The 27,731-nt window shown below is 38.4% G+C and overlaps 1 protein-coding gene across 5 annotated transcripts in view; it reads right to left on the reverse strand.

Annotated features, from left to right (window-relative positions):
- Positions 1-27,731, reverse strand: part of Mgat5 (alpha-1,6-mannosylglycoprotein 6-beta-N-acetylglucosaminyltransferase) — a 365,603-nt gene that overhangs the window by 164,767 nt on the left and 173,105 nt on the right. The gene's annotated exons all lie outside the window — the stretch shown is intronic.

Raw genomic sequence — 27,731 nt, forward strand, 5'->3', positions numbered from 1 at the left:
AGGGCTGAGCAAGACAGATGGACAAGACAGAGATGGCATTCAAGGAACTGAGGTAGTTCCAAATTCAGGGACGACTTTGGGAAACACTGAGAAGTCAGGAGCAGACAGGGCCTGCAGAGAAAAGGCTTTAAGTGCTGCAATAAGAACTTAGTCTTTGCCTAAAGCCACAGTGGTTATAATTGGAATTTTCTGCAGGAAGGATTGTGTTGAGATTTAAGACAACCCAAAACAACTTTATTATTTTCCAGAAAAGCTTGGGAAAATATTATTTATTACCTGTAGTTTTGTATATCAAATACTAAGCACAAAGAAGATCTCAAATGTCAATATCATTTGATAAGGATATCCAATACCTCAGTAGCTACTGGGATTAAAACAAAGTTGGCATTAAGGAAGATGTTAGTTGTGCCTAATATTTGAAAGCCAGTTCTTTCTACAGTCTGAAAGTCTTGCATTACTTACTTAGCATCATTACTTGCTAAGGACAACTAAAGCACAGAACTCAACACCTTCCTCCTTAGAGAAAGGAGGCAGTGTCAGTCAGTAAAGCCTTTAGCTTATCAGAGCCTCTCTGTCTTATGATCTGTGAATTGGCAATGACTGCAGCTTTATTTTGTCCAGCTCTTATTAAGTTAATATTTGTCAAGTCTGGCTTGGAACAGTTGCTTTTGTAGAAATGCATTCTCTGTATTTCTAAAATAAAAGGCTTGAAGGGAAGGCTATCCTACTGTTCCTCTCCTCCCATTCATCAGGCTCCAGAAGCCACTAATCACCAGAAACTATAGAGGACTTTACAATCATGACGACTCCTATAGCTGTTTTTAATTCTAATTTTGATGGGTAACATTTTCTAAACATATAGGCAGCAACAGAGGTTTGAAGAAACTAAGCAAAGTTTCTAAATAAGGGTTGGAATAGATATTTTAGGGGGACATGCCCTCTTTGTGTGTGGGGGGGGAGATAATGCTCTTTCATACTACAAAGTAACATTCTATTTCTGGAATATTTAGAACCAGAAATTGAGAAGCCAGAACTACAGAGTTGGAGGAGGGTTGGTATTAAGCTTAACCAGTCCAGGGCAGAAAACAAAGCCCTGTTGCTGATGATATGGGTGCTTTTCAAGGAATAAAAATATGATGAAAATGAGCGAACTACCCATGTAATAGACCCTGTAGTGAGTAGTTTAAGGTCAGCATCCTCATGTTTTGTCACAACTGCTCCAACTCTGTTACAGTAAGTAAGCTACAGAAGGGAATACATGAAGGAATGGGTGAGGCAAAGATCTGCTGAACCAATTCTCTTTCAGGAATTTTGCAGATAGTCTTGTGCCTAGAAGCCCTTTCTTAGCCTTTTTTCCCCCTCAACACTTTCTCTACCCTTCCTTTAGTAAGACATAACCAAGCCTCACTTTCCTGGAGATATTAGTTCTAACCCTTCCTTCCCATGCGGAGTGAATCAGAATTTAGTTTGGGATTTGGTGCTGTCCTCTTCTAAACTTCCCTAGTGTACTGCCTACTCTCTCTCACCATGGTAAGCTATTTCTTTTTCTTTGTATTTGTCTATTTTCCCTCTTAGGGCAAGAGGAACCTACAAGATATTAATGCCTTCTTCCTGATTACCAGGCACTCAGTGGGTGTGCTATTTGAAAGGACACCGGGATGTTTCTGCCTGCTGCAAGTGTGTCTTCTGGAGGTGGTTCAGATTACCTGGAGGCTCTGGATAGGCCAGGGTTTTTATTCTTCTGCCTAGGCAGTTTTGAAGCTATCCAACAAAAAGTTTCCTCTAATCTGCATTACCTTACAGATGAACTTCCTCTCCATTATTTACACAGTGAGGGGTCTGAATAGATAATGGGCTTTTCTAAAGGCTCTGGTTTGGTTTAATGGTGTTTCAAGTTGTGGGATGGAAACCGGCAGTGACTGGGGAAAGAGAACCTTCTGTCTTCCACCATGGATCAAAGCTGCTTACCCAAATCTAACCAAGAATAACTTAAGTGAGACTTTCTATCACTACTTAGCTCATGAGGACTTGGAGCTCCTCCTCAAGAGGATAATTTCCCCATTCGTTTACATTCTAATGACAACAACATCAGTAAATATTATTACATAGTGTCCATGGAAGATTTACCTGTGATCTGAGTTAAAAAACAACCACCAAAAAAATCCAACAAAACAGGTATTCATACCCCTGATAGCACTGTAACTGATTTTAATACCTTGGATATTGTATATGTGTGTATTGGAATTAGGAAACGGAATACCAAAATTGAGAGACAAAGGATAAAAAGACAAATCAATACTTACCAAACTATATGGTGTAAGCCAACTGTACAACTCATGGGGGGAGGGAAATGGGGAGGAGGGAGGTAAAGGAAAAATGAGGGAGGAGGTAACAAGTTGGATAAGAAATCTACTCACTGTCTTATGTAAGAAACTGTAACCCCTCTGTACTTCACTTTGACAATAAAAAAACTACAGCAGGTTTTCAGGCCTTTGTTTTTGCTTTTTTAGGAATGACTGAGCTTACTATACATGAGGTCCTGGGATAAGAGAATAGGTTATCCATACTAGAATATTCTCTGCCTCAAGCTATCTCCTCTGCCATTTTTATCTTCAGAGTAAAAGAGCAAGGGGAGGGAGAATAAAAATGTTAATGTATGCATAGAAATTCAGCTCATATGACTATTTATGATTCTGTTTCATCCCTTACCCTCAGACCAGCCTCATACACAAAAGTTTGCTATCAAATAGGTATCAGTGCAAAGGGCAGATTACATAGATATAAAACCCTGATGCATATTAGTCACTGGGATCCCCACACAGCATAGGTGGTGCTTGGATGCTGGGCTTAACCTAAGGCAACAAGTATTATCTCTATACCACAAATGCTTATGGTTTAAGCATTTATACATACATACACACATGCATGCATACATACATACGTACACACACAAACACACACACACACAAACATAGAGAGAGGGAGAAAGAGAGAGAGAAAGAGACAGACAGACAGAGACTGAGAGAGAATCAGACCCATCTGTTCACTTAGGCCTCTCTCAGACTCTGAGGAAGAGTGGGAAGTGGAGGCCAGAACCGGTAAGGGGAGGAAACAGAATGAGGTGACCCAGGGCAGGACAAGAAGTGAGGTAGAGCCTTATAGAGCACTTGGCCTTTCTCAAGGGCTGTCATATAAATCATTACATTTTACAATTGGTAAAACAGAGACTTCTTACAGATAGGAAAAGAGAACCTTTTAAAGCTTCAGCACAACCCTCCAAACTCAGCCCACTTGCTGAGAACCTGCTATAAATAGAAATGTCAATGCTATGTCCCCTTCAGGCAAGGTGTGGACCCCCTACTAGCTAACTGAGTGAAGGGGTCTTCTAGATGGCAGGAGGTTATATCTGGGCTGTACCCCACACATACATATGTAGAAGCTCCGTACACTGGGACTGAATAAGTGAACAACAAACAAGTAACAGAGCAGTGAAGAGCCCAAGCTCCAATGGAGTAAAGAAAGTATCACAGACAAAAGAGACAAAGAATGGCCCACTCAAAACCACTGCCCAAGAACTTTGAGTTCTGAAACACACACTACACACAGCCCAGGAAAGCCGCACTGGACCAAGGATCAACAACACGGAGGGCAGCAGGGAGAGAAGAACCTTTCTGATGCTGAAAGAGAAGAGGAACCTATTCTATAAGGCAGTTACTGATATTTGTATCTCACTGGCATTTATAAAGAGCTTTTACATCTTTCTATGAGATGTGATCTTGATGAATCATACATTAACTGTCCGGTGCTTTTATAAAGTCAAATGCAAGGTTCACTTGGTACCACACAATTCATCTTGAAACTGACCAGTTCAATGCAAATGCACACACACTTGCATTTAAAGCACCCTTGACAATCAGTAACACGGCGTCATAAAAATTCACCTGCCACTCATTTAGCATGAATGATAACTGCTCCTCACCTCAACTGAACAAAACAGATCTGGAAATAAGGCTGTAAAAGAGTCTCAAAAATAAAAGAAACCCCTTTGTACTACAAAGATAGCAATTTTTTTTAAAAGGGGGAAGAGCAAAGAAAAGAAACAGGCTGCAAGTCAGACATCAGCTTCAATTCTGATTCTAGGAACACTTACAGGTATACATATACACACGTGTGACTACCTGCTCCTGAGTGGTGGTGATTACGGAGGGCGGGAGACAGGCATGTCTAGGGGAACCCCATGCAAAGGCAATTAGCTATTCAGAGTTGAGAGCTATCCCACCAAGGAGACAGCACTCCATCTAGACTCATGGCACTAATGCCAAGTGTTTGAAATGGCACTTCTGTCGAAGAACTTATAGGACGCTGTCACCCTGACTTTTTATTTATCTGGAACACACATCTGAGAGATTAAAGAATCTTATTGCCTCAACATTATCTATTTAATAGAAAGGGGAAATAGAAGAAGTTTAGAGAAAAAAAAAACTCTTAGAAACTTTAAAAACTTCTGTCTGTCCCTGGAAGCTTCAGGAAACTTGAAATCACCTTGTCCAGTCCCTTTGCCAACAACTAAGATAACTATCTCCTTAGCCTCCCTTCAGCCCAATGCCACCCACACATCTTCTTCTCACAAGATAAAGGTCTCTAGTGACTGTTTTGTGTGTAGGACAAGGTAGTTTTTTCTCCTAGCACACCTGATATGAACACGGGGCCATATTTATCAGATGACCACTTAGTACACCCACTTGAGCCTGCCATAGCCTAGCTAGCTGCTTACGGGCTGCCAAGAGCCAATAATCTCTACTCTTGGCCGGCAGGCTTGGACCTTGCCAGCACCTCAGTTAGTGGGCTTGGCTTCAGGAGCTAACAGCAGCATATCAGAGGGAAACCAGGCATGGTGAAATGCAGTCTCCCATTAAAAAATGAGCTCACCAGTCATTCTTAGCTTGGCAAATATTCATTTAGGGCTGCTTTCCACTTGTACTACATGAAAAGTGATTGAATTTCTGTAACTGAGTCATGTATACATATTCCAAGCATATGACCCCACAGTAACAGGAAGCTTCCAGTTTACCACAGGGGCTGGGAAGGCAAAATATGGCTAATGGGAAAGAGTTACTGACCTCCAAGAGAATGGACAAGTTGAGGCTAGTTAACTGGAATATTTGGTACCATAAGTATTTCAGATTTGAAAGATATTCAGCTTTTACAGTTATTTCTATGCCCTTTACCAGTTGAGCATTATTCCTAAGCAGAATACCTCCAATTACAAAGGACCCCAAATTTGAAATTTTTGAGCATATTAATTCTCAAAAAAATCTTGAGATTCTGAAACATTTCAGATCAGTACTTTGAAAAGATTTGTTTTAGATTTTGCTAGTTACTTTTTCTTTCTTTTGTTTTTCTTTTTTGTTTTCTCTCTGTTCCAGCCTCTAAAGCTGCAAATAAAAATGATCATTGCATCAAAGAGTTATGTGAAAGACTTCCAAAAGCTTAAGTTGTCAACCCTCTGCTTTGAATGATTATCCAAGCAGCAGCTTAAAGGAAGTGTCTTCTCCATTCAATAATGGAGCAAAAGTCTCTAAGCACCTTCTACATGCAGAACATGGTGAAAGTTCAACCCATGCCTCTGCTTTCCAGGTCAAGACTATTTCTACCAGACTATCTCTAGGCTCAAGAGACACACCATACCATCATACGCTCACCACATTGGTGTTTGGCATGGAAAATCTGAAGAGAGAATGTGGAAGAATAAAATGACAAATTCTCATTCCTCCCTGAAAGAATGCCTTCAAAAGCCTCATGGACTTGCTAAATAGAAACACGGAAATTCTGTAGTTACCTATGTATAGGTACTAGAGTCAGCAAGAAAATCACATGAAAATACTGCCAAATATAAGCAATGTCTTAAAATTTCTAATCATAATTTAATCTAATAACCTAAGGTGATTGATCCTTCCCTTTAATATATTACTATTATTTTTTGCAATACTACCTGCTTATTTAAGTATTTAACATAAGGTTTTTGCTTTTGTTGATATATCACTAGAAAGAAAGAGGACCTGGATGTAAACTGGCTCAGCCACTCTAGCAAGCGGTATGGAGATTCCTCAGAAGGCTAAACATAGAGCTCCCCTATGACCCAGCAGCCCCACTTTTGGGCATCTACACAAAAGACCACAAACAGGAACACACTAAAGCCACCAGCACAACAATGTTCATCGCGGCATAATTTGTCATAGCTAAAATATGGAACCAACCCAGATGCCCCTCAGTAGACAAATGGATCAGGAAAAATATACACAATGGAATTTTATGCCACTATCAGAAAGAATGACATTGCCCCATTCATAAGGAAATGGAAGGACTTGGAAAAAATTATACTAAGTGAAGTGAGCCAGACCCAAAGAAACATGGACTCTATGGTCTCCCTCATAGGGAATAATTAGCACAGGTTTAGGCTAGTCACAGCAGAGGATCACAAGAGCCTAATAGCTATGCCCCTATGAATATAGAAGATAATGCTAAGTGAAATGAACTCCATGTTATGGAAATGAGTGATATATCACTGTTGCAATTACTTTCAACATTCCATGTGAAACCATAGCTTCTATTGTTGATGATCCTCTTGTATCCCCTTCCTATGGTTGTACCTGCACTATCACTGTATCTTATCTGAGTGCATTGGAAATTGTATATACTGGTATTAGAACTAGGAAAGTCAAAGGGAATACCAAAATCGAGAGACATAGGATAAAAAGACAAACGACTACAAAAGCAATACTTGCAAAACTGTTTGGTGTAAACCAACTGAACAACTCAGTGGGGGGAGAAGGAAAGGGGGAGGGGGGAGAGGGAATGAGGGAGGAGGTAACAAACAGTACAAGAAATGTATCCAATGCCTAACGTATAAAACTGTAACCTCTCTGTACATCATTTTGGCAATAAATAAGAAACAACAACAACAACAAAAAGACAATAGGCAAACATGCTGACCCGCTTGCATGAAAATTCCAGTCCCCACTTAATGGTTTGGTGACATGTATCAAGTCCTTTAAGCTGTTCATGATTTAATTTCTTCTAGGTACATGGGATGTTGATAAAAATAACCTTAAGAGATTAAAAAAAAAAAGAGGACCTGGGACTGAGATTCTCCATATGAGGAAAGCAATAAGGTGTCTAAGAGTATCAAAATATACACCCCACATTTAGATAGACACCAACCCTCAATTCTGATATATTCCAAGCCACTACTTCTAAGAACATCAGCCAGTAAAAGGGCCAATTATAAACCTAGAAACAATACACAGGAAGAATATTAGCACTGTCACTGCCACTGAGAGGGAAAAAGAACTTATCCTCATTAGTCATTGGGGAAATACAAATCAAACTCACCAGAAAGGGATTTAAAGCAACAAACATGACTAAAATAAAATTTTGATACTATCAGGTGTTGGCAAGGATATGAAAGAATAAGAACCCTCAAGCACCAAGAGTAGAAATATATGGGTAGGTACAGCTGCTTTGGAAAGCATACTAGCAATTCCTTAAACAAATTAAACAGGTCTATTTGACTTACCAATTCTACTTGTTTGTTTATAGTACGAAGAAAATATAACTATACAAGAACTTGTATAAAAATGTGCAAGGTAGCTTTATTCAGAACAGCCCCAAATCAGAAGCAACCCAAATTCCTGTCAACCTATGACTAGACCAAATGCCACACATTTATAAAAGAGATATTGGGTTAGTCGTAAAAGGGAATTAGGGTAATAATGTTACAACATGGATGAATCTCAAATATTGCACTAGGTGAAAGCAGTTGCAAAGTCTACATATTTGTATGATCTTATTTATATGAAACACTCAGAATAGAAAAATCTATAGAAACAGAAAATAGATAGGTGTTTACTTCTAGAGTCGAGGGAGAGAAAGCAGAGAGGTAAGCAATGGTTAAAAGATACAGTTTATTTTGAAGTGATGAAAATGTTCTAAAATTGACTGTGGTTAACAGTTGTGCCACTCTGTGAATCAGACTTCAAATGGGCAAATTGTATGGCATGCGAATTATATCTTTATATCTTCATATAGCTGTTTCAATCCCCTCCCAAATTATACTCTGCTACTGACTCATTTAACAAATAGAGCTCCTAAGTGAGCATCTGCAATGGTTTCAGTGCCATTCTGGGAAGTAAACAGAGCAAAATAAAACAATCTCTGCCTTGGTGTAGGTCTCCAACAGGTCTTAGAACCTAAATCTAACTCACCAGAAAAAGTATTTTGACAGGATGGTGCAATTGCAATAAAGGACCTGGCAACAAAGATAAGGTTGAACAGCTACAAGAGAAGCATGCTGAGTGTCTGAAGGCATGAGGGGCTTCTGGGCTCTGGGAAGCCATTGGCTATTTTCCAGATGTAATCTGCCTCTATTCCATGGGAGCTAAGACTTTAGTTGAGCACTTGTATACAGAGGAAGGATCACTCTCACACTAGAATATGAGAACAAATTCCCAGTCATCTCCAATTTCAACAACGTCATCTCTTCCCATGGCCTGGAAGGGGACACACTAAGACGAAGACAGAGAGAGAGAGAGAGAGACAGAGACAGACAGACAGACAGACAGACAGACAGACAGACAGACACACACACACACACACACACACACACACAGACTGTTAATCCTAAATGGCCATATGGAGTAGAGGCACAGTTTTGGCTTGCATTGTTCTCTACAGGAGCCCACATAACATGAGAAAGAAACCCCTTGGTCTCATTCTTGGACCTCTCTGACAGGACATCTTAGTTGATAGCTTAAATAATCACCGGATAATAAATGGTGGGGGCAGGAATAGGCAGGAGAAAACTAAGCACACACTAACAGTATCTATGCTAGCCAAAACAGACCTGAGATTCTTCCCCAAACACCTACTGCAATTGACTTACATGTTTACTTATACACTAGGGTCAACTAAATTAATCTTCCTGACAAATCTTAGAGGAAATACTATTACTCCATTCAACAGAAGACAATGGGGTCAATTACTAGCCAAGTTACTAGGATTCCAGCAACTTGTCAAGGTCATTGTGTAGCAATTATCAACTGCTTGTTCATTTCTCAGAAGTTCCAGGTGTTAATTTAAAAAAAATAAAATTTCTGCACCCTCCAGATATTCTGATGTTTTAAATGACCTGAGGAATGGCTATGGCATTGCTTTTTTATATGCTCCCCCTGCTCTGGGTGATTCTAATGGTGAGCCACAGGTAAGAACCTAGAGGGAAAAGGGTAACATTGAGGAAGAGGAGATGACTCAGTTAGACAACAATTTTATCTATGTTCAATAATTACAGGGTTTTCTATAGAGCATATCTACGCATAAGGGGGAAGTGGTAACACTGGGTACAGTAGAGCAAGTGCACAGGTGCTGTGTGCTATAGATTCAGGTTCCAGGCTCAGAACACAATTTATCACATTTATCCATTCAGGCAGAAAGGGCATTGCATGCATTAGTTACAATGGCTATGTGGAAAATAACCAACAGTACTTGACTAGGAAAGCAACCTGCTGGATAAAACAGGTGCAATTTAAGCAGTCTATCTATTCATCAAATGTGACCACATTATACGTTAAAAGATATCACATAAAATCTTGACAGTTGAATAGTTTATACCTAGTATAAATTTCCTAGGCATCAAAAACTGTTTCACTGGTAAAGAAACCAGTGCCATTTTTTCTGATAGGGGATTTATAAAGACAATTATGAATGTTCAACCTCTTCCAATGGCTTTTAAAAAATAAGTCCCTCGAACACGGTTTTTCACTAACCTAAACTCTCAATGGTACCTATTTTGGATGTAATTGGCAAATCCTTTCTTTGTAAATGTATTTTCAAAATGACCTCATATTGGTCTGTGAAGTCATAAAGTGATTTAAAAAATCTGGAATCTCCTAAATAGATCATTCATCTTCTAAAACACCATCTCTCCTCATTGCCACTACATACAATGTCTCCCCATTAGGAAGCTATCAACGCCTGGAAGGGACACAAGAAAGCCCAGCTGAGCTTGTGAGACCAGCTCTCTACAGGGCCTTGACTGCCTTCAACCCCAGCTTTGTAAAAGGTACATCTGTGAGTAATAGCTGTATGCTGGAAAATGTAGCTTTGCTATCTAAGAGAACCCAGCAGGGATTAGCTCTCTGCCTCTTATAAGCCTAACTGGGCACATTACCCAACACCTAGGAGACTCTGCTTCCTCACTCAAAAACAGAATCAGCAAAAACCCTGTAACAACCTAGGTGCTCATGTGTCTGGTGCTCACATATGGTCTCATTCACCAACCAATCTCTAACCTGGGTACTAGAGGCTCATACCTGTAATCTTGGCTATTCAGGAGGATGAGATCTGAGGACTGAGGTTTGATGCCAGCCAAGACAGAGAAATCTGAGAGACTCTTATCTCCACTAACCACCAAAAATCTGGAAATGGAGGTATGGTGCAAATGGCAGATGTAAATGAAAAAGCTAAGTAGGGTTATGAGGTCCAGAGCTCAAGTCCTAGTACCAGAAACTACACCAGCACACATGTGCACACATGCACACATAACAATCTCTGCATCAGAACGTGGCATGCTGAAATATCCTTGGAAAAGAGCATGCATAGACCACACTGAAACAGCACATACTACCTCTCATTGCATCACTCTATCTACTGGTGTGATATATTTACCCCATGAATGTATGCTCTTTGTGCTGTTTTGCCATCCTTGATTAGTTTTATGTCACAATGCTTGGTGGAGTGTTATATATACAGTTGTTTAAAATGCTTTGGGCTTATGGTTTTTGTCTTTGTAAATGAACTATACACGTGTGTGTATGTGTATGTGTGTATACACAAATAGCTCTGGGACTGGAAGATAAAACTGTAATATAATTTGAATAATTAGAGTTTTTATGCATAAATATGCATTTATCATCACTATGTAAATGAAATTTTCTATAAGTATATACTTAATTTCTGCTATCATCACTTCTGCAACAAAATGTTCTTCAGAATTCCAAGGAAGAAGGTAAGGCGTATAAAATATTCTACATGAGTATTGTTTATGTGTCTGGTTACAATAAATAAGCAGAACAGTAACTAAATTGGGAGAATGTTGCTTTTGTATTTCAAAAATAAAAAAAAGTTATACTGGTATCATACTTCCAAAAAATGTTTCCAGGGGCTGGGGATATGGCCTAGTGGTAAGAGCGCTTGCCTCGTATACATGAAGCCCTAGGTTCGATTCCCCAGCACCACATATACAGAAAATGGCCAGAAGTGGCGCTGTGACTCAAGTGGCAGAGTGCTAGCCTTGAGCAAAAAGAAGCCAGAGACAGTGCTCAGGCCCTGAGTCCAAGGCCCAGGACTGGCCAAAAAAAAAAAAAATGTTTCCCTATATAATATTTTAAAAAATAAGATATAAACTGATATGTTTTCATATGTCCTCAGCTGTCAACTTTGATTTGAGAGTAACTGAGAAGTAGGTGGAAAATATTAAAAATTTAGCATACTGGCAAAACTGCATCCACATGGGCCTAAGGCAATTTTTACAACTATTTTTCTTTTTCAATATAGCAGGCAGGGCAGAGCCTCCCAGCACTTCCACTGTTCTCTCAGGCAATTTGCTGGAGGAAAAGCATGCTGGCTGATTAGAACAGCGACATGCATCTTTTTACATCCCTTCAAATAACAGTAGTCCAATTTCTCTCCTCAAATATATTTAACTGTGTGTGTGATGGACCTGAGGTTTGAACTCAGGGCCTGAGTGCTGTCCCTGAGCATTTTCGCTCATATTCTACTACTTCTGCCACAGCTCTACTTTTGGCTTTTTGATGGTGGAGGAGATAAGAATCTCATGCACTTTCTTGCCCGAGCTGGATTTAAATCATGATCCTCAGATCTCAGCTTCCAGAATAGTTAGAATTATCAGCATGAGCCACTGGCACCTGGCAGTTCATTTATTTTGGATTCCTCTTAGCCTGTCAAAGTTAAGTTTTAACTTGGATTGTGTTAGGAAAAACAAAAATGAAGAAATATATACAATCTGTGTGTGTGTGTGTGTGTGTGTGTGTGTATTTCTGCCTTACAAACGAAGAAAGAAATACAGAATTAGAAACTATAGAAGGCTTGCTATAGCCATGGGCTATTTTTATTGTGCAAAATTGTCCCAAATAGGTATTTTTTTCTTACCTTACAAGGCCCTCTTTTTTGATCACTTATCACAAGCTTTCCTGCAGCTGTTTGTGATAGGACAGGGGTTTTAAATGGCCTCCCAGATGTCTACAAGGAGGGAAAGCTCAGATTATACTCTTCACAGATATCAAGATGTGTTTTTGTTTTCATTCTCACATAAATTGAGATTTTTGTTTTGTTTTGATTCCTTAGTTGTGGTCTTCTGCTTTGCTTTTTTAGCACGGAAAAGTAAATTACAAAACACTTGAGAACTGAGATGCCTTGACAATAAGTTTTAGTTACTATAGCTTTTTTAAAATAGAAAAAAATGGTAAAGAGAAGTCACAAAGACGCTAGAAAATTGCAAGCATTTGGGTTCAAGTTCTATGAACGACAGAGCTACTTATTGCTCTCATGTGGCTTATTGCTATTGACTTAACTTATCTACCAAGTCTGTTGGATAATGTCCTTCCTGGGAATGTCTCTCAAGGACCAAGTTCTTGTTATTTAAGTTCTTATAACCTTTCTTAGACCTTAGCAGTTGGTGTTGCATGTAGAAAAACAAACATGCAACAGCCACCACAGAAAATCCTACAATTCAGGGAGACTAAACAACACACTGCTGAACCATCAGTGGGTCATTGAAGAAATTAAAATGGAAATTCAAATGTTTATGGAATTCAACCAAGATGAGGACACAAAGTACCAGCTCCTTTGGGACACAGCAGAGGCAGTACTCAGAGGAAAATTTGTATCTCTGAGTGCATACACCAACAAACTGGAGAAACAGCAACTCAATAATTTAAGGAAGCACCTTAATCTCCTAGAAAGAGAACAACAAGCCAAACCCCAAGTCAATAGATGGAAGAAAACAATTAAAATCAAATCAGAATTAAATCAATTAGAGACGAAAAAAACCATCAAAAGAATCAACAAAACAAAGAGTTGGTTCTTTGAAAAAATCAACAAGTTAGACAGACCCCTGGCAAACCTGACCAAAAAATGAAGGCAGCACACTCAAATAAACAAGATAAGAGATGAAACAGGTAACATCACCACAGAAATAACCAAAATTCAGAAAATAATAAGGGACTATTTTGCAAACCTTTATGCCAACGAATTTGAGAACTTGGAAGAAATGGATGATTTCCTAGAAAAAATTCATATCCCCAAACTCAACCATGAAGATTTAAACTTTCTAAACAGACTGATATCCAGTATTGAAATAGAAACGGCAATAAATGATCTCCCATCCAAGAAGAGCCCAGGTCCAGACGGATTTACTGCAGAATTCTACAAGGCCTTCAAAACAGAACTCACACCAATATTTCTCAAACTCTTCAATGAAATTGAAAGAGCACATTTACTACTAGACTCATTCTATGAAGCCAGTATAACCCTCATCCCCAAACCAGGCAGGGACTCATCACGGAAAGAGGACTATAGACCGATTTCCCTGATGAACATAGACGCAAAAATTCTCAACAAAATTCTGGCCAATCGACTTCAACAGGTCATCAAAAAAATCATACACCACGATCAAACTGGATTCATCCCAGGGATGCAATGTTGGTTTAATATACGCAAGTCAATTAATGTAATCCACCACATCAACCGGAGCAAGATAAAAAACCACATGGTTTTATCTCTGTATGCGGAAAAAGCGTTCGATAAAATCCAGCACCCATTTATACTAAAAGCCCTGGAAAAACTGGGATTCCAGGGAACATTCCTGAATATAATCAAGGCAGTTTATGACAAACCAACAGCAACATAACTCTAAATGGGGAAAAACTAAAGCCATTCCCTTTAAAATCAGGAACAAGGCAGGATGTCCACTCTCTTCCCTGCTCTTCAACATAGTACTAGAATTCCTAGCCAGAGCAATTAGGCAAGAAGAAAATATAAAGGGGATCCAAATAGGAAAAGATGAAATTAAACTTTCTCACTTTGCAGATGACATGATCCTATACCTAAAGAATCCCATAGACTCTACCCCCAAGCTACTAGAGCTGATCCAAAACTTTGGCAAAGTTGCAGGATATAAAATAAACCCTCAGAAATCAATGGCCTTTCTCTATGCTAACGACCCGAAGACCGAGGCGGAAATCAGGAAAGCAACTCCTTTTGCAATAGCCCCCCAAAACATAAAATACCTAGGAATAACCTTAACCAAAGAAGTGAAAGACCTCTTTGAGGAGAACTTTAAAACCTTGAAAAACGAAATTAAGTCAGAACTAAGGAAATGGAAAAACCTCCCATGCTCCTGGATTGGGAGGATTAATATAATCAAAATGGCAATATTGCCAAAGGCTATCTACAAATTCAATGCAATATCCATTAATATCCCAACACCATTTTTTAATGAAATAGAGGAAGCAATTCAGAAATTCACATGGAACAATAAAAGCCCAAGAATAGCAAAAACAATCCTAAGCAGAAAGAACAGTGCTGGAGGAATTACAATACCCAACTTCAAGCTGTATTATAAAGCTATAGTAATAAAAACAGCTTGGTATTGGCACCGGAACAGGCCTGAAGACCAATGGAACAGAATTGAAGACCCAGAAACGAACCCACAGAACTACGCCTACTTAATCTTTGATAAAGGAGCTAAAACAATAGTTTGGAAGAAAGATAGCCTCTTTAACAAATGGTGCTGGCAAAACTGGCTCAACACATGCAACAAACTGAAACTAGATCCTTATATATCACCATGCACCAAAATAAATTCCAAATGGATTAAAGACCTCGAAATCAAAACAGACACCCTGAAAACACTAAAGAAAGGAGTAGGAGAAACACTTGGGCTCCTTGGCGCAGGACGGAACTTCCTTAACAAAGACCCAGAAAGGCTACAAATCAAAGAAAGGTTGGACAAATGGGACTGCATCAAACTGCAGAGCGTCTGCACGGCAAAGGACATAGCTCACAAGATAAACAGAAAGCCCACAGCCTGGGAGAAGATCTTTACCGGCCATTCAACGGACAAAGGCCTCATATCTAAAATATATGCAGAACTAAAAAAATTACCTTCCTCTAAAACAAAACCACAAAGAACCAATAGCCCCCTCATCAAGTGGGCTAAAGATTTACAAAGAGACTTCTCTGATGAGGAAATGAGAATGGCCAAGAGACATATGAAAAAGTGCTCTACATCACTGGCCATAAAAGAAATGCAAATCAAAACAACATTGAGATTCCATCTCACCCCAGTAAGAATGTCCTATATCAAGAAAACTAACAATAACAATTGTTGGAGGGGATGTGGCCAAAAGGGAACCCTACTTCATTGTTGGTGGGAATGTAAACTGGTTCAGCCACTCTGGCAAGCAGTAGGGAGATTCCTCAGAAGGCTAAATAGAGAACTCCCCTAGGGCTGGGGATATGGCCTAGTGGCAAGAGTGCTTGCCTCGTATACATGAGGCCCTGGGTTCGATTCCTCAGCACCACATATACAGAAAATGGCCAGAAGTGGTGCTGTGGCTCAAGTGGCAGAGTGCTAGCCTTGAGCAAGAAGAAGCCAGGGGCAGTGCTCAGGCCCTGAGTCCAAGCCCCACGACTGGCAAAAAAAAAAAAAAAAACGAACTCCCCTATGACCCAGCAGCCCCACTTTTGGGTATCTATCCAACAGAACACAAATAAAATCACAGTAAGGCCACCAGCACAACAATGTTCATCGCAGCGCAATTTGTCATAGCTAGAATCTCGAACCAACCCAGATGCCCCTCAGTAGACAAATGGATCAGGAAAATGTGGTACATATACACAATGAAATTTTATGCCTCTATCAGAAAGAATGACATTGCCCCATTTGTAAGGAAATGGAAGGACTTGGAAAAAATTATACTAAGTGAAGTGAGCCAGACCCAAAGAAACATGGACTCTATGGTCTCCCTTATTGGGAATAATTAGTACAGGTTTAGGTAAGTCATAGCAGAGCATCACAAGAGCCCAATAGCTATACCCTTATGAACACATAAGATGATGCTAAGTGAAATGAACTCCATGTTATGGAAACAATTGTTATATCACAGTTGTAACTACTTTCAATGTCCCTTCTGTATCTGTAGCTTCTATTATTGATGATGTTCTTGTATCACCTTCCTGTGGTTGTACCTACACTATCTCTGTAATCTTATATGAGTCTATTGGAAACCGTGTATACTGGTATTAGAACTAGGAAACTGAAAGGGAATACCAAAATTGAGAGACACAGGGTAAAAAAAGACAAACAACTACAAAAGCAATACTTGCAAAACTGTTTGGTGTAAGTGAACTGAACACCTCATGGGGGGAAAGTGAAAGGGGGAGGAGGGAAGGGGCTATGAGGGACAAAGTAACAAACAGTACAAGAAATGTATCCAATGCCTAACGTATGGAACTGTAACCTCTCTGTACATCAGTTTGATAATAAAATTTTGAAAAAAAAAAAGAAAAACAAACATGCCCAATATAGTAACCATATAAATTTCAATATTCATCTTTAACTTTGATATCCTTATTCTTAGATGTTTTGAGTATTCCTGTAGGACTGGCACACAATATGTTGAAAACAGAGAAAATACGTAGTGAGAGCCTATTTCTCTAAGGTGAAACACAGATTTCACCCAAGTAGGAATTTGCTGTGGGAAGTTCTTGTTAGGAGATTAGTAGTAGGTTTCTAAGCAAGCCCCCAGAGTGTATGAATCCATAAGGTAGTGACATTACTAGACAAGAACCATTCCATCAGATCTTTGACATTCCATCAGACTGTGACAGGAAGTCACAGTCACTTTTTTTGTTGTTGTTGCCAGTCCTGGTGCTTGAATTCAGGGCCTGAGCACTGTCCTTGGCTTCATTTTGCTCAAACTAGCACTCTACCCCTTGAGCCACAGTGCCACTTAGGCTTTTCCTGTTTATGTGGTGCTGAGGAATCGAACCCAGGGCTTCATGCATGCTAAGCAAGCACTCTACCCCTAAGCCACATCACTTCTTACTTTCTAGCCACAGCATGGAGGGCTCAGGGTAATTTTCTATTTGTGAACCTGGAAACAGTGGCTGTGATATCCACAAATGAAGCTGAAATGTCACACACTGGTAAAGACAGAGACTCTTGTGTCAGACAACTTTTCCCATAGATGATACTTATAAGAAGACATTGATGAAAGAGAAAAACATGGCAGAAACCAGAATAAGTTTGATCCTTGAGATAATGGAAAATGTGCTGAACAAGATTTACATTCAGATGACTAGCTATCTTGGAGGAGACACACCACCCTAAGTTGTGGGAAATGTCTAAATGCTATAGTCTCGTTGGCTTGAATGTCTGGTAGTACCGAGAAATTAAGGTAAGATATTTCCAAAAGGGGGGTAGGAAGCCAGAGATTAGCCCCAAATATATAACCTATGTCTCGAATGACACTATACCTAAGCATTTATAATGGAAACCCCAGGAATGCTTTAAAGAATTCAAGAAATTTCAGTGCTTAGGCATGAAAGGGAAGCTGGAGTTTGAATCCCCAAATCAGAGGAGTTAGTTATCAACTTTTCAGGCTGTCTAATGAAACTTACAAGGGTCTCACATGAGGCTCTGGACTTATGATTTCCCGAGAATGGGGTGGGGGCGGGTAAGGACCTGAAACAGACACATCCTAACAAACCACAAGATTAATTCTTCAAAGTTCAGGGTGAAAAGTTAGTTATTTGTCTGCTAGAATGAAGACAATACTTTTGAGAGGAAAATAACAAAATACAGATACTCTACAACATACTATAATGTCCAATATACAACTAGACTTTCTAGACATGTGGTGAAACCAAAATGTAAATAAAAGTCAAAAAAAGTGGCCAGTGAAAATATTAAGATGATGTAAATATTAGAGAACAGAAAAGGAATTTAAGCAGCTACTATAAATAAAATTAGAAAACAAAAGATGTGTAAGTAAATAACAGAATCCCCAATTCAAAAAAACAGGTAGTTCTAGGATGAAAAATATGTTATCTAAAATGAAAAATTCAGATAACAGGATTAATAACACTTAGGAGATAAAAAAGGAATGATAGAAAACAAGCAGAGCCTCAATGACCCTTGGGATAACACCATATAAGCAACTTTCATGCAAGTGGATCCTGAGAAGTCAAAGAGGGAGAAAATGGGAAGAAAGATATCTGAAGAAATACTGGGCAACAATTTTCCAAATTTTATTTAAAAATGTTAGCTTCAGAGCCAATAATTCAGACAAAACAGATAAACAATGAGGACAAACACATCTATCATACTCAAAACGGCTAAAATCCAAGAATAGATTATTACATAAATAAATAAAATATTACATAAAAAGGAAGAGAGAAATGCCACTTGACTTCTCATCAGGAAAGGATGGAACTTAGAGAGCAAAATAACACCTGTATTTTCTTAAGTGCTGAGAGAAAACTTACTGTTTCCTCAGAATTCTGTATCTTTGTCATTGACAAATGCTGCCCCAAAATATCCATTTAAAGATAAGAAAAGAGACATTTCAGCACCAGCAAATCTGTACAGGTAGATGCAAAGAAACATTCTGGGTTGAAAAGGAAATGATACCAGATAAAAACCTGGAGTTTTATAAAATAATGAAGAGTATATGAAATGTTAATACATGAGTGAAAATAAAAGACAACAGTTTTATTCACTCTCTTTAGTTATCAGGCAATAGATTGCTTAATTAAAAACCCTATTAAGATATACTATATCAATATGAATCCCTTCATATGCAAGGGATATGTTCTAAGACCCCTAGAGAATGCCAGAAAGCACAGATAGTGCTGGTCCCTGTGTGCTCAGTTTTCCCCTGTATACATATACTTACTATGCATTTAACTTGTAAAATAGGAAAATTAATAAAATAGGACAATTTTAGCAATTGTATTATACCACAGTATGTAACAACATACAACAAAGTTCTTAGAGTAAGTTATAGATCATTCCTTCTTACTATATATAGATCTTAACAACCTCAACACATATTTTTTCTCTCTCCCAAAGTCAGGAACTTTTACCATTTCACTACAAAGAGTTACTTTACAACTCATCTTTGGCATATATGAATTGCCAGCATGACCTCTCTGGCACTGGTGGTGCCATTACTAAATAAAACAAGGGCTACTTGAACATAGTATTGTGATAGTATGGAAGTCAATCTGGTAACTGAAATGACTACCATCAGGTAGCATATAAAGAATGGAAACACTCAATAGAAAGATGGTTCATGTTCCAGAATAGATATTGCAAGATTTCATCACACCACAGAAGAGCATACAACTTAAAACATAAGAGTTATTTCTAAAATATCCCATTAAATATTTGTGGAACACAAATATTGACATTGGGTAACTGAATAATCTAGGATCCTATACTAAATCTCAACAAACTACAGTAAATTAAGAAAGTATATTGCAAGGTCCCCATTAGAGAACAATAAACTGTAACCCATAGGCTAAATGGGCTCAAAGGCCTGATTTGTAATTACAGTTTTATTGTAGTATACTCATGTCACTCATTCCCATATTGTCTATGGTTGCCTTTGCACTATAAAAATTAAATAGCAGAACTGCGATTAGAAGTGATTTATCTCACAAAGATAAAGTATTTCATATTCATCTCTTTAAAGACAAAGTTTATGTTAACCCTTCAGAGTCCCTTGCTCAGTTTTATTACTTATAGATTTTTTTGGTATATAGGAGATGGAGGAGTTATGGCTGGCTTCTTTCTAAGTTTCGTTCAATTTGGAATAAAGGCCTTCCACTTCTGTAGAACACTCACACTCTGAGGTTGGGGGCAAAACAAATATCCCCCCAAACAAAAACAAACTGGCATGGGTGTCATCCTGGGCTGCAGCTCCTATGTGAGTTTCAGCATGTTCTCTGTCATTTCTGTCCATCCTTCCTGGCTACCTGCCCTGTGGACATCAAACACCATCATCAGACAAAACCAAAAACTCAATAGCCGGGCATAAAGCTGCACCCACATACGTGCATCACCAAATCCACTTAACAAATCTCTTAACATCCTACACGCCTTTTAGTGGTTCTGCCTCGCTGATTTAATCCCAACTAATATTAGCAAAAAAAATCCCGAAAGCTGAAGTTGATTCTTTGAAAAGGTGAACCCTATGCCCCCTAACAAGAGCATCACTGAGTAAGATGCACTGCACTCAAAAACTGACATGGTGGGGCTGGGGATATAGCCTAGTGGCAAGAGTGCCTGCCTCGGATACACGAGGCCCTAGGTTCGATTCCCCAGCACCACATATACAGAAAACGGCCAGAAGTGGCGCTGTGGCTCAAGGGGCAGAGTGCTAGCCTTGAGCGGGAAGAAGCCAGGGACAGTGCTCAGGCCCTGAGTCCAAGGCCCAGGACTGGCCAAAAAAAAAAACAAAAAACTGACATGGTGAACCAAACCCTTCTGTGCAACAATTTAAAGGTAATAAAAAATTAAAAAGAAAATATTGAAATTCATGATGATGACACAAGGAAACTCACAGAAAACCCTTGAATAGTAGTTGTTAAGAGGACCAGGAAAGAGAACCATAGATGAGGTTAATGTGACTAAAGTACAGTATGCATACATTGCCAGGAGCTGGTAGTTCATGACTGTAATTCTGGCTATTCAGGAGACTAAGCTCTGAGGATCTCAGTGCAAAGCCAGCTCAGTCTCAAGAAAGGATGCGAGGGGCTGGGGATATGGTCTAGTGGCAAGAGTGCCTGCCTCATATACATGAGGCCCTGGGTTCGATTCCCCAGCACCACATATACAGAAAATGGCCAGAAGTGGTGCTGTGGCTCAAGAGGCAGAGTGCTAGCCTTGAGCAAAAAGAAGCCAGGGACAGTGCTCAGGCCCTGAGTCCAAGGCCCAGGACTGGCAAAAAAAAAAAAAAAAAAAAGAAAGGATGTGAGACTCATACCTCCAATTAACCACCAAAAAGCCAGAAAAAGAGCTCTGCTCAAGTGGCAGAGCACCAATTTTGAGTGAAAAAGCTAAGGAGCAGCATCCAGTCTCTGAGTTCAAGCCCTAATACTGACTCATGTGCATGTATGCACACACAGAAACAATACTTATATGTATTAACTACTATAGTAAACCGTTTTGTGTAATTAATATATACTAAAAAATCATAGGAAAATTAAGATAGGATCTGTTGGGGGACACATGGGACAGGTATTAGTGGGAGAGGGTGGGCCAATAGAGAGTAATGAGTGTGAATATGTCAAAGTACTTAGTATGCAAGTATGAAAATAGAACAATGAAACATTGAAATAAGAAGGGGGAGAAGGAATGAATGAATGATGGGGAGTCAGTAGAAGTACATGGTATATATGTATGGAAATGCCACAATGAAAACTTGCACACTGTGTTAATAAAAAAATACTTAGATTATTAGCAACATTAATAATTAAAAGTGAATATCCCGTAGGTATTAGAAGAATTATTAAAGAGTATGATGGGCATTTTTATGGCAATATAGAAGGGTGTTTAGAAAAATGATAGCCTCATGTGTTTTTGGAAGTATAGTAGCTCCACTCTGGAAAAGATTCAAATGCACATTTTCAAGAAAATAGATGATAAATCAATCATATATATTCATATAACTGAATATTAGTCTTTGATTAAAATAAATGAATTATTAATATATACAACATGTGTAGAGCTCAAAAACACTCTGAGATAATACTAACCTCCCCAAACTATCATAGTATATAATTTCAATTTTATACAGATCAAAAAACAGGAAAAAATTAATCTATAGTGATAAAAACCTAAGCAATGATTGCCAAAGGGGGTGGAGACTGCATGAGGGAACAATCTGGGGTGGTGCTGTTTTTATGGATGCATACACTTATCAAAATTCATCAAATCGTACACTTAAGATCTATGTTTTACATTATAGGTAATTTTGCCCACATAAGAATTAAGGTATGTGGCTTCAAAATATAAGGTTTCTGCATGATTTAAGAATACAGATGAAGCGCTGGGTGCTAGTGGCTCAGGCCTATAATCCTAGCTACTCAGGGCCTGAGATCTGAGAATCACAGTTCTAAGCTAGCCAGGCAGTTAAGTCCCTAAGATTCTTATATCCAGTTAACCACCTGAAAACTGGAAGTGACACTGTGGCTCAAAGTGGCAGAGTACTAGTCTGGAGTGAAAAAGCTCAGGGCCAGCGCCTAGGCCCTGAGTTCAAGTCCCATGACCAACAAGAAAAGAATACAGAGGAAAGGAAGTTCATTTTCTTTTGCTAATTTCCACTAACCTCTTGCCCAGCTCACATGTATCCTTACTGATGTCCAATCGTAACACCCTCAGCAACCTCTGATAATGTATCTGTCATGTCTGCTCATGGAACAAAGTACTCCATCACTTTAGGCTGGCTACAAAAGCACACCAAAAAGTAAAGTCTTCACTCTGGAAATTACAATCAGAGTTAAGTGCAGCCTTTTGGAAAAGCATTTCCCTCTGTCACTGGCTGCACTGGGGTATCTCGGATAGAAGCGGGCCAGCTAATTTTGTATTTATTGTGTTCAGCCCAAAGCTGAAGAGAGGTTTCAATAACAGCCTTCACAGCAAAGGGTAACTGTATGAGTGTGGAAGGAGTCATCCATGCTAGGAAATAATTCACCCTCAAACACTTACTAGAAAGGCTGTGATTTTGTTCCTGCTTCATCCAGTCTGTGGGCTGACAGAAATCACCTAGCTTTAAAGGACAATCTACAACCCTGATTTTCTTAGCCTAGCAGTACCTGGCTTTTTGCCTCACACACAAAATTTAAAAATAGATCCTGAAAAGGGAAGATAATCTAAATAAAGAAAATACGTTAGGTAACTCATTTCTAAATTTTCCAACACCATGCAGAGCATGATAATAAGACAAATCCCAAGAGAATGGTTGCAACCAATCAACAGCACAAGGAATTGATTCTCCCTTTACTTCTAGTCTGCTCACTAGAACATAGAAGCAAATTTGATTTAAAAACCAAAAATATAAAACCTCTCTAAAACAGAGCTGCCAATCAATGAGGAATCCTTAGTGACATCCACATTGTATGACAACATTTTACAATATGAGCTTTGAGGCATTGAGAGAGCTACATGCAAGCCTAGGGCAGAACATGAAGCTCAGAGAGGATCTGTGAGGACCTGGAAGCAAGTTTGCTGTTTCAGGGATGTCACAGGGGTGAGTGCTGAAGAGAAGGGACATTGCCTAAGATCTTTGGACACTGAGTAGTGGGTTAAAGAAAGCTAGCAATGAAATGGGGTATTTATGGGAGGAATATCTTTACTTAATGTGAAGACAAAAGTCAGATATTTACCTAAGTCGTGGGGGGGGAGGAGGAAGGGAAAGGGGTGAATTTTTAGGCAGTCATTTTACATACTCTTCCTGTTCAGCTTACTCTACCATCATGCAATCAAAAGACAGGATGTTATCCACAATTTTTCTTCAGCATAGTTTTAGAGTGAAGCTTAATTACAGCCTGTCATTGTCTGCTCAGGAAATAACATAGCTTCACTCTTTGAAAGGTGTTATAGTTACCCAAGAGTCTTTATGGACCTGAACTTAATTTCTTGAGAAACTGAACACAAGCATACTGTCATTCATACTATTTATATTGAGTGATCAGAACTTTTCATTTTTGAGACCTTAATATAGTACTATCATGTGAGAACACTGAAATTCATTTAATTAAAATTGCCTTTGTAAGGAAGGCAAAAAGACAAAAATAACAGAGTAGAGCTATTGTTTCTACAATTTGTAGTTTTCCATAAATAAAGCTCTGTATTGACACACTTTATTACAAAAAAAAAATAAAGCAACTAGGTGCCAGCTGCTCGTACATCTTTTCCTAGCCACTCAGGAGGGTGAGATCCGAAGATCACAGTGTGAAGCCATACAGAGTAGGAATGTCTGGGAGACTCATATCTGCAATTAATCACCAAATAACTGGAAGTGGCGCTATGGCTAAAGTGATAGAGTGCTGGCCTTGAGCAAAAAAGTTCAGGGATAGTGGCTAAGACCTGAGTTCAAGTCCCAGGACTGGTAAAAATACAAGTAAATAAACTCAAAGAGGCATAAAAAATCCAAATACAAATCTTGTTCGGATTTATGTAACATAACCAAACTTATACAATTAAAATTCTAAATCCTACCCAGCCTGTAGGATCAACTTAAATTCTCCCTACCTGTGAAACTCTGCAAGTATTCTAGCTCAAATAGACACCTTCAGGCCACCTGGGAATATCTATAACATTTTTGGTTTGTACTAAATAATCAGTAAATCTAGGTGGTATTTTATTAGAGCATCCTTTAGTTGGGATATATTTATTTGTGCAAATATGTGCATAAACCAAAAAGTTGCAAAGTCCATAAGATTAGTTACCACAATATCAGTAACCATGTATCAGCTTTCTTTTTCTATTCCCTAGAACATAAGAACAACAGTGGCTCACAAAATTGATAATATTCTTATGAATGAAAGAAGATGGTGGTGATGCTGATATTTGGGCATATAAGATACGAACTCCAGGGAAGAATAAATGTTTGGCTCCTGACAGAAAAGTGAAGAAAAGTGTTGAGAAGACTTACATTAGAATAATATTCTCAAAATAGGGCCTTTTTTTTTTTTTACAGAAAATTGCATTATCATCTTTTAAATATAAATTTCTTCCTTCTTTCATCCTTTCTCTGACTTCCTCAGAGGGAAGGTAAAGGCTGAAACTGTTTTCATGCTTCTGGCTTTGGAATTATCTTAAATTTAATCCATGGCATTCAACTAGTTTCAACTCCAACCCAGAACAACTACCAAAATATATGTAATCATCTGCTACCATCATTATGAATCATCATCTTTGTTCCCCACTGAGGCCTAGATTCAGTTCTTTAGTATACTTCTGGTCATGTCCAGCTGAAAGGGCCTCCAGCAGAGGCCCTTATGATACACAAGAATTTGAAACAATATTTGTATATGCACAATGTAAAGTCTCCCTTACAAGCAGCTTTGTTAATTCTCAGATCATTCTAGGGCTTTTTTTTTTAGTAACATAATTTAGAATGAGTGGATATAGAGTTCTAACTCTAAAGAATTGTACATTGGCACAAAAATATATGCCACCATACTATAAAAGAAAAGAACTGGTCAGATGACCTTAATTTGGCAAAATAGAAAACAAAAATTAAATACCTAGTAAATTTTTGTGACCATTATTATTTTACTAGAAAAATAGAAATATACACAATAGTGGAAATAATATAATGAGCTTCTATGTATTACTATGTCCAATACGAACCAATACATCGTTGAAGAAAAGTGGCAAGAGTAAACATGCTTTTCCCTCATCTTAGCAGGAAATTAATTCTTTTCTGCAGAATATGATGTTACCTGTTTTGCCTAGTTTGAGAAAGTCTTCATAAGACAGTGTTGGACTGTCTCACCTTTGTTTTTTGATATTAAGATAATATAATTTCTGGCCTTTGTTCTATATTCATGTAGAATAACAGAATCTTGAATGTTAAACCAACCTTGTATTCCTTTGATAAATACCAATTAATCAAGAAATATAATTATATATATGGCTGAATTTAGGATTCTAATACTTCAGGAATTTTTATACTGTGTTTGTGGGAGTCCATGTACTATTAATTTATGATGCCTTGATATAGCTTTGGGTCAGGATATGGTTGAGTTTAGAGAATTCATTTTATGCAAATGGCTGTGAAGAATTGGTATTATTTCCTCTTCAATTTCCTGATAAAATTTACCATGTGCATCTGTAATATGGAAGGAGCTTTGAGTCTTTTTTTTTTTTTTTTTTGCAATTGAGCTATTCAGATGATTTGGGACCCATATAGATTGTGCCTTTCTATAAATATTTTTTTATTTCTTCAAAGTTAGTTTGATTTGGTGACAAGCTAATTATATTCCTTTAAAAGCTTTTAAATTCCTGTATCAGCATAGTAATGTCCATTTATGATTTTGATAATCTGTGTCTACTTTTTTTTCTTTCCATCAATCTAGCTGATATTTTTCATTATTAAAAAAAACCTAATTTCAGGGTTAATGGCTCTTCTCAAGTTGTTCTCTTTTCAATTTCAATAATTGCTACACTTTATTATGCCATGATTTCTGCTTATTTTCTTTTTATTTGTTCTTCTGCTTCTAGTTTCTTGTGTAGAAGCTTATATTATTGACCATTGAAGTTTTCTTAAGAATCTCTTCAGGAATAAATTTCTTTTTAAGTCTTTCTTTAAGCCAGGTACTGGTAGTCCATGGCTCTAAATCTTAGCTACTCAAGAGGTTGAAACCTGGAGGATCACAGTTTGAAGCCAGCCTGGGCAGAAAAATGCACGAGACTCCATGTCCAAATTAACCATCAAAAATCCAAGCTTGAGGTGTGGCTGAAATGGTAACATGCCAATGGAGTAAACACAGGTCCCTGAGTTCAAATCCCAGTTAAAAAGATAAAGTTTTCCAATATAAGTGCTTAAGCACATAATTTACATTATATGTTATAAGACAATAATATAATTACAAAACTTTAAAGGGGCTGGGGATATAGCCTAGTGGCAAGAGTGCCTGCCTCGGATACACGAGGCCCTAGGTTCGATTCCCCAGCACCACATATGCAGAAAATGGCCAGAAGCGGCGCTGTGGCTCAAGTGGCAGAGTGCTAGCCTTGAGCGGGAAGAAGCCAGGGACAGTGCTCAGGCCCTGAGTCCAAGGCCCAGGACTGGCCAAAAAAAAAAAAAAAAACAAAAAAACAAAAAAACAAAACTTTAAAGAGAAGAAAATCAAACATTATATATGTATATATGTACTCTCTTTTTCATTGAACTTATCATTTACCTTTTGGTGTTATTCATGTCTTTGTTCGTATTCAAGTTATTATTGGTGTTATTTTCTTTTGATCTGAAGAATATCCTTTAGCTTTTCTTACTTCTTTTTTTCTTTTTTGCTAGTCCTGAGGTTTGGACTTGGGGCCTGAGCACTGTCCCTGGCTTCCTTTTTGCTCAAGGCTAGCACTCTATCACTTGATCCACAGCACCGTTTCTGGCTTTTTCTATATATGTGGTGCTGAGGAATAGAACCCAGAGCTTCATGTATACGAGGCAAGCACTCATACCACTAGGCCATATTCCCAGCCCAGATCTTCTTAGTTTTATCTTTAAGTAGTTGTACAAAGGAGTTGCCATTTAATAGAGCAGCTTATGAATACAATATTATCTTGATTAATGTCACCCCTTTCAACATTCTCACCTGTCCCTCTCTAGCTTTTCTAATAGAGAAAATCTGCTCAGCAAAAATTCTGAGTTTCTATTTGTCTTAATTTAGTCTTTTCTATTGATAAATAGCTTTGCTGGAAAAACAAGTTGCTATTTTGTTTTATCTTTGTCTTGTATGAACTTTATCTAGTATGATAGGTCAAAATATCAATTCTTTGTATTTATACTACTTTTGTGTGTGTGTGTGTGTGTGTGTGTGTGTGTGTGTGTGTGTGTGTGTACCTGTACCAGAAC

This window comes from Perognathus longimembris, chromosome 4 (genome assembly GCF_023159225.1).
Source record: "Perognathus longimembris pacificus isolate PPM17 chromosome 4, ASM2315922v1, whole genome shotgun sequence".
Taxonomy (NCBI): domain Eukaryota; kingdom Metazoa; phylum Chordata; class Mammalia; order Rodentia; family Heteromyidae; genus Perognathus; species Perognathus longimembris.